Below are 13,084 nucleotides of genomic sequence, written 5' to 3' on the forward strand. Positions count from 1 at the left end.
TATCTTTCCGGTACAATTGCTAAGTCCATCTCCTTCTGGTAACTGCTGAATGACCTTCACAGCCATCTCCAAGCCACATCACCCAGCATGGACAACCTCCCTTTCCAGTTCCATCTCTCATTAGAATGTCAGCTGAAGCCCTTGCTAGCTTAGATTTTGCATCTATAGCCCCTAACATTGTACAGATCTCAGAGAAAGTACTTTATCTTTCCTCCCTTCCTCCCTCCCTTCCTTCCTTCCATATTCCTTTTATTTTTTCTTACATAACATCATCATATTTTTGTTTTAACTCTTCTCTAAATTAGGTGAATAATGAGGGTGATAAGGCTCTATGAAAGCACAAATATATTCTTTACTTGCCCAATATGTCCATTTATTCACATTTTGCCTGGCTCCACAGTCCTCCCCTTCAGCTAACAATTAAGGGCTCATTTACAGCCATCTTTATAAAACTGAAGCTTCCCAACTACAAATGGACTTTTTAAAAGCAGCCTCCTGCGATCCACAACATCATAAAATTCCGGGTTTGAGACTTATAAATGTGCCCCAGATATGAGAAAGCCCCCGCCACTGGCACTTACCATGCTGAAGCGGCACCCATTACTCAGTGCTATGCTTGGCCACACAATGTACCCTACAAATAAAGCAAATGAGGAAGGGAGAGGTGACAGTAATTTACGCCTGTCTAGAAAGTTTGGCATGGCAGCTCTCAATATCCAGGGCCATTTACTGGAGAAAAGCGAAACTAGAGCCTACATAAGGGTGGAAGATGAGATCATCCACTAGCAGCAATCTTTCAAATTCACAGACACTTGTGGATTCATGAGGTGAGAATGAGTAGCACAGAGGACTGTAAAATTCATTTGTAGTATTTGAGTTTGTTAACACACATTCTTAAGCTCTCTTTTTTATATAAGATAGGACTCCTGCTGTGCTGGGAAAAAATCAGGAGAGAAAAATACAGTCTTAATTGAAAGGATGTTTTGCCTAAATAGTAAAAAAAATAAAGAAAGAACAATATGGAGCCAGTCAGTCTCCTTTTTTAAAAAAGTTTGATAGAACTTTCCAGTTCTGCTCCCTTCTGCCTTTCCATATTATTTTTTAAATGCATTTTGAATTAAATACATTCTAAAATTCAGTTAAACATAAATAAAAAAAGTTATTTTTTTCTTCTGGTTTTAGTAAAAGGTTAGCTTTTAAAGCAAGGTGATATTTTTGCACTGGTTGTTTCCTTAATTCCCTGAATGTCAGAATTGGAAGAGATGACAAGATTCATCTATTTCTACTGAAATTTACCCTCAAATATCTTCTGCAATATGCCCAATGCTGTAAGGAGTGTCCTAAAATTTATCTATTATCACCCAAAAGATTTCCACTTACCTATTCACAGAGGAGAAACAAAGTGGATGAAGAATTCTTTTTGACTGGGCAGATAGGATTGGAACAGCAAATCAGAGAGTGGACCCATCAGTTCAGAATTCTGAGATAAATATTGTAAAGGAATGATGCCCTGGGTCTATAAATGAACAGGAAAAGAGTGGACTGGGTGACCTTTGGGAAATTATACAGAGTGGCCCAAACTTCCTCTAGAAACAAAAACTCACCTTTTGAACATCATTTTCTTCTTCTCAATGATGTTAGATTGCCAGCAGAATTAAAGTTGCAGAGAGAAACACAATGAAGAGAGACATATGGTAGGCTCACTGTGACATCTTACCCATTTAGAATTGGACAGAAATGACCTGAAGAATGTCAGCAGAGAAATGTGGGGCTGGAAAAGAAGGCAGGCTATCCACAAACCAAGAATGGATAAAAACTCTTGGAGAGTCTGTGTACACTGTGAAGATCCGTACAATGTCTTGGGATCCAGAAGGTCTCCAGAATATTTATGGCACTTAATGTGAAGGCTGAGTCAAGGGGGCAGCAGGAAAAGATGAGGACAAACTTGGAACTGGATCATTGAAGGGAGTGACTGCATAGATAAGATCAGAGATTATTTGTAGTATCCAAGTAACCAAAAACTATTTCCATATCACTTCCCTTTTTTCTACCAGTAACTCAAAAAGAATCATATTAGGACATTATGAATAATAGGAACCCACTTAAATTGCTCGTCTTCACCATTAGAATGTAAACTCCTTGCAAACAGGGATCATTTCATTCTTGTCTTTTTTTTCCCTCTACAGCCTGGCACATAGTAGGTGTTCAATTAGTAGTCAATTAATTGATTGATTATTCCTTTTGGGGGGGGAGGATGATGTAGTAGAAACGATTCTGGTTTAGAAATAAGGGTCTAGTTCTTCCGGTCTTTACTACCTTTGTGTCCCATTGGTAAGACCCTTCATTATCTGTGAGGCCCCTTTCAGGAACTCACCTCCTCATCGCTAAAATGGAGAGGTTTTAGTAGGTTTCTATTAATTGATCTTATAGTTCTAAATCAATGGCCTTATGGATTAGGATAGATGTTGGATCTGGGATTTCATTGTCATTGGAGATGTTTGATGAGGAAATGCTTTCTACTGATGTAAGTCAGCACCACCTCTGAAATCTCAGTTGCTTCCTGAAGCATTGGCAGGTAATGTGACTTGCCCAGGCATAGGATTCTAATTTGGAGTCTTCCAAAAATGAAGTCTTTGTACTAGGCAGCACTGTACCTTATGACCCCATGATTCTGTGAAGGGCTTGTAACATGAATGAATTAATGAAAAAAAATCACAAGACTCCTGCTGGAATGGTTCTGACCAGATAACATAACCAATAAGAGTCCATCTAGATAACTAGTATGGTATGGTATGGTATGGTATGGTATGGTATGGTATGGTATGGTATGGTATGGTATAGTATAGGTCTGGAAATGAAAGAAAATGGGACTACCAATAAAGACAATCAGACCCTTAGGAGAGAGGCAGATTGGTCCTAATTTGCTTATAAAACCATGACCAATAGGAGGAAACAGTTACAATGGTTTTTGCTCTTAAGAGAATATTTATGTGTTAGCCCTCATTATCTCCCCTCCCACAACAAGACACCCAGGAATGCAGAGTGGAAAGGTCATTAACTAAGCGAAGTGATAAAAGCATTTGGCTCAACTTAATTCTTCTTCCCTCCTCCCAGAAGTGAGTTAGGACCTATTCCAAGATGAACTTCACTTCTCGCATGTCACCAGAAGTATCAGACATCATTCAGGACCTTTGGTGCCACTATACACCAGGGTAAGACACGCAAGATTCTGGCCCCAGGTTTCAGAGCAGGGGGATAAATATAAAATGATTTAAAATGTTAAAATATTTATTATGTATTATATAAAATATTTAATAATAATAAATATTATATAAAATATTTAAAATTCTAAAATAAATAGAAGCAAGTGATCTTTGTTGTAGTTAGCACGAATGATTAGGCAAAAATATTTTACTGAATACCCAAGATGTTCAGTCACATACAACTGAATTTGTCTTAAAACAATCAATGTAAAGTCATCGTTAATGAAGCTTACCCTGGTCACATTTTGTGAAGCTTGCCACAGGAGTAAAAATATCATTTATGACACTGGTTGCCATCCTTCCTTCCTCCTACTCATCTATCCATCAAATATCCCAAAGGCATATTTTTTCTTTATTTTCTTTTTTTAAGTTTTGAATTCCAAATAGTCTGTCTCCCTGTTACCCCTTCCCCACATTGCTAAAGCAAGCAATATGATATCCATTATATGCATGAAGTCTTGCAAAACATATTCCTATATTAGTTGTGTTGCAAAAAAAAAAAAGGCAAGAAAAATAGAGTGAAAGGAAATCTGCTTCCATCTGCACTCAGAGTTAATCAGTTTTCTCTCTGGAGGCAGAGAACATTTTTCATCACGAATCATTAGAAATTATCTTGAATCTTGTATTGATCAGAGTAAGTAAGCCTTTCATAGATTGTGATTCTATAATATTGTACTGTTACAATTTTCTCCTGGTTTTGTTCACTTCACTTTGCATCAGTTCATATAAATCTTCCCACTTTTTTGAAAATATCCTGCTTCAATTCTACAGCACAATGGTATTTCATCACAAGAATATATCATAATTTGTTCAGTCATTCCCCAATTGCTGGGTATCTATCCCCTTAATTTCAAATTCCCTGCCAACCCAAAAAGAGCTGCTCTAAAAATGCTTATACAGGTAGGTCTTTTTTTCCCTTTTTCTTTGTTATCTTTGGGACACAGACCTAGTACTATTATTGCTGGGTTAAAGGGATATGGTGTGTGTGTGTGTGTGTGTGTGTGTGTGTGTTTATTTATATGTGCATATGCCTGTGTTTATATAAGTACTGGGGGGAGCAGACTTTCCATTCCTGAGGACCTTCCAGAAAATTTCTAATAATTACTTTTCAAGGATTGTCCAGGGACAGGATTATTCATGTATTATTGGGCCAAATGGTCCTGAAGGTTCCTTTTAATTCTAGAAAGATAGATTTCTGCAATTCTCTTCAATTTCTTATCTATATCAATTGGACCAGATGGTCAACTTGAATGCATGGGTCCTCAATTCAGAAAGTCCTATGGCATGCTGCCCTAAATTAAGGGTGGGTTTAGGATCAGAAAAAAATGGGTTCTAGTCTTACCTCTTAAATATATCCTGTTGGATCCTGCAAAAGTCCCTTAACCTCTCCCTGTTCCCAGATCACTCCTTCTAAGGTACAGAGCAGTTATGTCAATCTGCTTCAATGCAGGTAGTTTCCAATCTGTAAGCTTTATACAAGAAATTATATTTCCGATGAATTAAAAAAAAACATCATGGAGTAGAGTGAACAGAGGAATTATTATCAGAAATACCTGAGTTCAATCTTATCTCTTAAACTTAAACTAGCAAAATGACTCTGAACAAGTCACTTAACCTCAGTGAGCCTCTAGAAATTCCCAGCTTGCTCCTAGGTCATTACTAAGTCATAAGTTGAATCTGCATTGATAACAGGCTTCCTATAAATGAAGATTCCTTCTTACATCCACACACACACACACACACACCACACAAACATTCAAAAATCACAGGTACTTCACATTATCTGCATGAGGGCTCAAGGAGGATGTATTCCTCTTGTATGAAGGTATGGCTAGTGGTTTCAGAGCTGCTCCTCCATCTCTGGGGTCCATCTTTCACACAGTTCTCACCTGTGGACCCAAGAAGCTGTAGTGCACACAGCAGCTACACCACAAAAAACCATCTTGGTGGATAGGCTAAACCAGGTGGTGGTGGGGTGACCAAGGGACTTTAAGCCTGTCAGTAAGTTAGTGGCCTGTCTATTCCAAGCATGGGAAGTTTCCCCCTGGAAGGATGGACTTATGGGTACAATGGCCAGGAAGGCAGTGGAAGTAGGCATTGTAGGATACTCAAAGCTTGACCAGCTATCGAAGATCCCAAGGTTATCCAATGTATCCAAGGTCAGTAATCAGGACTTAACCCTGCCATTAGATTTCAATAATTCTGGAAGAGAAAGTGAGGCTGACAGCTTGGTGCAACTCTGCCTCACTTTGATCCAATTGATGTACATCAGGATATTAATTGATCTTTTTTTTTTAGATTGACATCATTTTTTATATTAGCTCAACCTACCCATGAGCAATTGACATTTTCCCAGTTCTTTAGCTCTTATTTGTGTGAAAAGGGTTTTATTTTTATTTGTCTTCATACAGTTTCTGGGTTTGTCTTGGGAGGTAAATTCACAGGCCTTTTATGTGCTCTCCAGTTATTTTGAATGGAATGTCTCTATCTCTTGCTGTTGGGCTCTGTGGGTAGAGGTCATTGGTCTTCCTTAAAAACGGACAAATAATAATGAGATAAGAAGATAAATACTCTAAATCCTTCTAAAATATCCATATGGTGTCTCTGTTAAAAATATCCTTTGAGGTAACAAAGCCAGACCAATATTCTAAAGAAATCAAAGAAAGTCATTAAGTATGGCTGACATATGGCTCACAGGGCCAACTCTATCCCTCCAAGACTGGACATTGGGACAAGAGAACCCACATGGCCCTGGTGACCTCTTTGGTAATGCACTAAATTAGTGCTAAATGGGAGAATGGAAGTGTTCTGATTGGACATTCTGCTTTCAGCTCTGTGGAACTGAGAAAGGACCAATTGGCTTTAGAAAAGAATATGGCTGGTGGACCCATCAGCCCCTCACATATGGGATTGTCTTTAAAACTCTAGGTCTGAAAATAATGTCCTTAAACTTTAGAAGCCCTCAAGGACTTTCACCCTGGAAAGGCATATGCCTGTCTGCATTCCATTATTTTAGAAGTCTCTGCAAGGTGTGCTGGCCCAGGGACCTTTGAACCAGCACAGACCAGAATGGACTGGGAGCCTGTAATTGTGTTTGCTTATTTTTTACTCTTTAATACAGTCCCCTCTGCTAAATAGCATCATAGGGTGGGCAGTACTTGTTGGAGTCTCCTGTCAGACAGAAAAGGTTTTTTCTCTTTAGTATTCACGTATGAGCAGATGAACCTGCCAAATGCTGTCATTCCAAACACACCTGCTGAGGATATGGGAGCCTCTTAAATTGCTGAAACATGTGGAGGGTGTGGGAGGCAGAAGCAGCGAGACAGCCTCTGGGCTGGGGCCTGGGGCTCTCTGCATGGGACTGTAAGCCTCTGAGATACATACGTGTTCACCTATTGACCTCATCACTTGACATTGGCTCAAGCCAAGGACAGAGTTGTAATCATTCACCCTTAATCTGAAAATTTGAGAAGCAGGCTCTAATTACAGGGCCAGGGTGGATTATGCTAAAACTGAGTTTTTGGTCATCCAAGTGATGTTACATCGAAATAAGCTGGAGAATCAAACTTATTTCTATCTCTTCTTGATGAATCCTTTATTCTTTGGAGAGAGGACTAAAAGATTTTCTCCCTTTTTTGGAGACTCTAGGAGCCGTTCAAAGCCACTACAGTGTAGTACTGGTTAAACCAGGACCACGTGTATATATAGGAAGAGGGGTTGGCTGAAGTACTATGGTCACTTAGATATGACATTAGGCCACCAGATAGCTGTCTATGATTCCCAACCGTCACCCATCTGCCCCCTGAGCTGCACCTCTAGCAAGAAGCAGGTCCAGGTCCAGCTGTTAACATTTATAACCATAGTCTGTCATAGATCTAGGATCTGGGCCATGTTTTAGTGTAGTGACAATGTAGTGGCCCTAGTAGGTCTGCTAAGGATAACAGTAATTATACTGCCAAAATGTCTTCCATAAGGGACTCTCAGTATCTGAAAACTTTTTCCTGCATCCTTGAAGCAGACTCTTTGAGGGTCAGCTGTTTGATCACCTATAGGGATGCTCTGAGGGAATTCCGCTTCAGGTCTGGGTTGGGCCATAGAGAGTCGGGAACATTTTTCTTTTGGGGGGGGGGGGAGTGTGATAGGATGAGATCTGTGCTTTAGGAAAATCATTTTGGCTGTCAAATGGAAAATTAAAAGGAGAGCCTAGGAGACCATTTAAGAAACTATAGCAGGTCTTGATTAGAGCTGATGAGGGGCTGGGCTGGAGAAGAGTCTGCACCAGGGTAGTAAAGGGAATTCATGGGAGAGAGGGTGTGGAGGTAGAAGAAACAGGTCTCGGTGCTAATGAGATGATGGGAGGGGAGGGGAGGGGGATAAGAAAGAGGAAAATACGTGGACAGCTCCCCTCCTCATGGAGACTAGAAATTGCTCTGTACCTTCTTCTAGGGAAATGGGCGTCCCTTCTGGGTGAGCCCCAAGGCCACCTATAGGAAAGGTTCTAAACGTTTCCTTGTATTCAGCTAACTGAGAGATGTTCTCCTTGTCAGAAGGCTGCTAAAACTACATTTGTTTCTTTTTCTTTCTTTCTTTTTTCATTTGAAAGGCCACCTGGCTAAGCCCATGAAGTCCTGGCCTTTCCCCATCCTGGCTCCCTGCCTCTGAAGGCTTACAGGGCCCACAAGGAAGTTGTCAATCTTGACCAGTTCATCACTGGCACATTTTCCATGTTAACTGCACATGTTGGAGCTCCCCACTCCATGAAATAATTTCATTTGTGTTAAGCAATGGGCAGAACCATTTCTTTAATGCTCACTTTAATGAAGGTAAAAGTGCCCACAATATCCCCTGAAGCCAGGATCTTATAAAGCCTGAGACTTTGAAGCCTGAAATTCCAGAGAGCAGGTCACAGTAAGTGATCCCTTACTCAGAGAAAGAACAGCGTAATTATGAAATAATTTTAAAAATAGATGCATTAGTCATCCAGGGAGCCTACCCTCCCCAAAATAATCATTGACAAGTGATCCCTTACTCAGAGAAAGAACAGCATAATTATTAAATAGCAATTTTTAAAATAGATGCCTTAGTCATCCAGGGAGCCTACCTCCCAAAATAATCATTGGCAAGTATTTTTTCAACTTACCTTCACTGGGCTTGGAATTCAGTCTACACATTGTCTTTCTAGACTTTCCAGAATACCACAGAAAAGCCCCTAATGGCCAATGGCTGGTGATTATTCCCCATTTGGCCCCCAGCTGTGGCCTCTGTTCATTTTATGGTCGTCCCAGTCCCAAAGCTGCTGTCTGATGACTGCTGGGATACTTGCATGCAGAGGGGCCTTGGGCAAACTTAATTCCCATCAGGATGCCAGCTGTTTGAACCAGATCTGGGACAAAAAGAGCTGAGCCCAGGACCTGGTGAAGCAAACATCTGACTCTCTGGGGTCAAAAATGGAAGAAACCAAGTCATTCAGGGTCCCATTCAGAGAAGCACAACATGTTATTACCCTCATCTTCAAGAATTTCAGTGGGTGATTTCCACAAAGAGAATGGCATCAGCCCAAATGAAACCCTAGGGGTCCTATTCAATAAAGAAGAAATTTGACCAATTTCCTTCCTAGGAGCCAGTTCAAAATCAAGAGATCTAACCAGTCCCTGATTGTTGGCAAAGTCAACTCACAGTGAACCCCAGGAGACATGGACTCAGCACTGGAATCTTCCCATTCATTCCCCTTGTCCTTACAAGGGGCTACCCCAACAACTGAAGGTGCTGCCACCAAAGTTGTGCCCTTGAGTATTCCTTACATGCCATGTGTCCAGCTCCACCTAGATTCCTTGCAATCATAGCATCAAACACAAAGCTGACCAGGACCTCATGTATCCTCTAGTTCAATCCCTTTTTTATATATAGGAATACTGGGACCCAGAGAGATGAATGACTTTCCTAAGGCAACTCAAGTGACAGAAATAGGATTTGAACTCAGATCCTTGAATTTCAAATTTCCCATACTCCCTCTACTATACTGTACATCAATGCCCTTTTAAAGGCCTCCTTGGAGAATGACTCTCACCTTGGACTATTCAGCTATGTCCAGTTGGAGCAAGGCAGTGGAGGACACCTCTTACTGAGAACATCCATTTTAAAATTGTGTGAGTGTGTAAACTTGCTTGTATTAGCAAGTTTACCTATTTAAAAAAAATACTACTGGCTAAAAATGAGTTTTGTGACTTAGGAGAAATATTATCCTATGATGGCTCATAGACCTAAGAGATACAGTTACAATCCAACAATCTAATTTTTATCAGATATTCCTGAAGGAAAGGCTTTAAGAAAAGGTCAAGAATGCCTACAGAGGCCCCCTAGTCAAACTCCATCATTTTGCAGAGGAGATACTGAAGCTCAAGGAGGTGATTTGCCCAAATCACTCAGAGACTAGATTGGGATCCACTCTAGTGACAATGTTACTTCTAAAATTGCTATGACCACAAAATAAATCACTCTGGTGATGAGGGTCTTGCATATGTGGTGTGACATGTGGAACACTGTAACCTAGACTCTTATTAAAGAGAGAAAAGACTTTAAGAGTTGATTTTACCATAATTATCTTCTTTCCCTGGGTTAGAGATACCCGTTATTGGATTTGGCATTGTAAATGGCATACCATTCCGGGAGATTGTAAGCCCCTTGAGGACAGGAGCAGCGTCTGTAATCTGTCTTTATATCCTCAGCGTCAAACTGAATGCACAGTGCCTTTATTACAGTAAGTTTCTAAATGCATGTTGGGTTGGATTGAACTGGCCATTTTAAAATTGCTCATTGAATTATGCTATCAGAAATCTATAATCTTCCATCTTTCTGCCTTCTGTTTTTTTTATTCTCCTTTTCTCCATCTCTTCTTCTGTTTTTATCTTCTGAAATTCCAAGTGACTGTTGGGACTGGGGTCTTCTTTGAAGGCAGTTTAAAGTTCAATAATCAGACATCTTCTAACAAGTCAATAAGAAACAGGCTGGGAGCTTCTGGTGGTGTTAAGTCTTGACTCACTGGTCCTAATCTAAAATTTAGAAAGAGTTTTAGAAATGTCTCTAGAGTGCTCTCCTTTGTACTAACTATCCAGAAAATCTCCTGACTACTAAAGCCAAAGAATGTTGTTCCTTCTGAACGTTCGTGCCTCAGATTTAAGGATATCAAATTTCCTCAAGAAACGTGAGGTCCACACCTGGTAGTTCCATACTAAGTCATGCAACCAGTCCATTTGGGATCCTTCAAAAGCAGGTGTAGAAGCAGAAGCACTTGGGACACCTATCAGCATGGAAAGCAGCAAAAATTCTGGTTTTAGAATCAGAAAAAGTCAGAGGCTCAAATCCTAGTTCTGCCACTTTAATTGCCTGTGACACCATAGACAAAGGCATCTAAACTTTCTGAGCCTCGGTTTCCTTATGTGAAAGATGAGGAAGTGAGACTAGATGGCCTCTAGCATTCATTTACTCTACAGGTTCTAGGACTCATTTTTAATCAGATCTTCCTGAAGGAAAGATTTCAAGAAGGGACAAAGGGGGGACAGAGAGATAAAAACACAGAGACAGACAGGAAAGGAACATTAAACATCCAGGGGACAGGACTTCTAGATGGCAGAAATGGATGGCACTTAGAAAGGATGTAAAATGGAGATGGTAATGAGAGGTCAAAGAAAAATCAAAGGAAGGATGAAAAGCAAAAGTCAAAGCAAAAATGACTCAAGTTTACTTGTAATTGAAAGGAAATGAAAAGTCCTAATAACAATGTTGGCTTTAGAATCAGAAAAAGCCTGGATTCAAATTCTCCTCTGATACTTCAATGCTATATGGCCAAGGACAATCCAATTCCTCTCTCTTGGCCTTAGTTTCCTTAGTTTAAAAAGGGGGTAGGAAATGGTGACAACAGACCAAATTATCTGACAGAGTTGTTGCAGAGCCCCCTTAAATATAAATCAGACAGGGCCACCTGGGTGGCTCAGTGGATAGAGCACTGGCCCTAGAGTCAGAAGGACCAGAGTTCAAATGTGACCTCAGACATTTGATCATCGCCTAGCTGTGTGACCTTTGGCAAGTCACTTAACCCATTGTCTTAAATAAGTAATTAAAAAAAATAAAAATCAGACAGATAATGGGCATCACAAAGCACAGAACACTAAACCTGGAGTCACAAAGACATGAGTTCAATCTAATCTCATTTACTAGTTGTGTGACCCTAGGTACTTTCCTATTTGCCTGTCCTTTCTCATCTATAAAATGAGGGTCTAATAGTGCATACAATAATACAATGGTGCATTAAAAATAAAAGCGCTTTACAAACATTAAAAATCCTAAATGAATACAAGTTATAATTTTTAAGGAACTGAACTTGATGTTCAAATTCTGACTCTGAAATTTGCTACCCGTGTGTCATCGATCACTTCATCTCTCTAGGACTCCATTTCCTTATTTTGAGAATGAGCAGCTTGGATTCCATAGCCTCTAAGGTCCCTTCAGAATTTAGATTTAGTATCTTACAGGTATTAAAATGCTTTTTGATGGAAGTTGTGGTACTGGAGTTGTTGAATTCCATTTGTCAGCACGGGCTACACAAGAGAAAATGTCTTACTACTCTTTGAGTCTTTGGAAAGAGAATAGTGATGATTAAAAATGAATCTCTTCTCAAATAAAAATCCAAATGGCTTGCAGAAAAGGAATCACAGGGAATACTGATTTAAAAGATGAATGCGATTTTTTAAAATAATTTTTTTAAAAAAGGAGGAAAACAGAAATCTAACACAAAACTTTCCCTGTGAATGGACTAAATAATTCAATAAAGAGAGAATAAAAGATTGGATGAGAAAATAAAGTACAACCACCTGTGGTTTAGAAGAAGTAAAAAGTAAACATATATATATATATATATATATATATATATATATATATATATATATATATATATATATAGAGAGAGAGAGAGAGAGAGAGAGAATGGATATGAGAGCTAGGAAAAAAAATTACAATACATAAGGGGATCCCCAAAAGTAAGAATTGCACTATTAGACAAAGGCAAAAAAGAAATCTGCACCATGCATGCAGATAAGTAAAGTATTACACGCTGAAGAAATGATAAATGGGGGTATCTAGGTAGAGCAGTGGATAGAGCATGGACCCTGGAGTCAGGAGTCCCTGAGTTCAAATCCAACCTCAGACACTTAATAATTACCTAGCTGTGTGGCCTTGGGCAAGTCACTTAACCCCCTTGCCATAAATAAATAAAAATTAAAAAAAATTTTAATATAAATCAGACAGATAATGGGCATCATGATGCACAGAACACTAAACCTGGAGTCACAAAGACCTCAGTTCAATCTCATCTCATTTAAACACTTAACCATTTAGCCACTTAACCCCATTTGCCTTGCAAAAACCTTAAAAAAAAAGAAAAGAAATGATAAACAATGAGGAAAAAAACATTATTAAACAGGCAAATCATGACACAGCACCTACATTCAAAGAAAAAGCTCTTTGAATTACAAAGATAGAACCAAAATAATAGTAGCAGCTAATGTTTTTCTTTCATAGATGGACAAATTCATCAGAAATATAAACAAATGGGGAGAATACGAAAGGAATAAACTGTTGAAAAAGCTCGTGGTATCTTCAGACTAAAGATATTAGAGAATATGGATATTTCTTTGCATTCTCTAGTACCTTTATAAAAATAAATCATAGGCTAGAGGCACAAAAATAGTAACAAATGAAAAAAAGCAGAAATAGTTAACACATCCTTTAAGACCATAGTACAATAAAAACAAAATGGGTATAGGAAA

At 39.2% G+C, this 13,084-nt stretch overlaps 1 long non-coding RNA gene across 1 annotated transcript; it reads right to left on the reverse strand.

Annotated features, from left to right (window-relative positions):
* Positions 1 to 562: 562 nt before the first annotated feature.
* LOC141493608 (uncharacterized) lies at positions 563 to 1,844 on the reverse strand. The gene is made up of 3 exons (XR_012470249.1): positions 1,605 to 1,844; positions 1,381 to 1,516; positions 563 to 634 (listed from the first exon to the last, which is right to left on the reverse strand). It is a non-coding gene; the product is annotated as an uncharacterized LOC141493608 (long non-coding RNA).
* Between the last annotated feature and the right edge of the window lie 11,240 nt (positions 1,845 to 13,084).

The sequence above is a fragment of the Macrotis lagotis genome, chromosome 7, assembly GCF_037893015.1.
Source record: "Macrotis lagotis isolate mMagLag1 chromosome 7, bilby.v1.9.chrom.fasta, whole genome shotgun sequence".
Classification (NCBI taxonomy): Eukaryota; Metazoa; Chordata; class Mammalia; order Peramelemorphia; family Peramelidae; genus Macrotis; species Macrotis lagotis.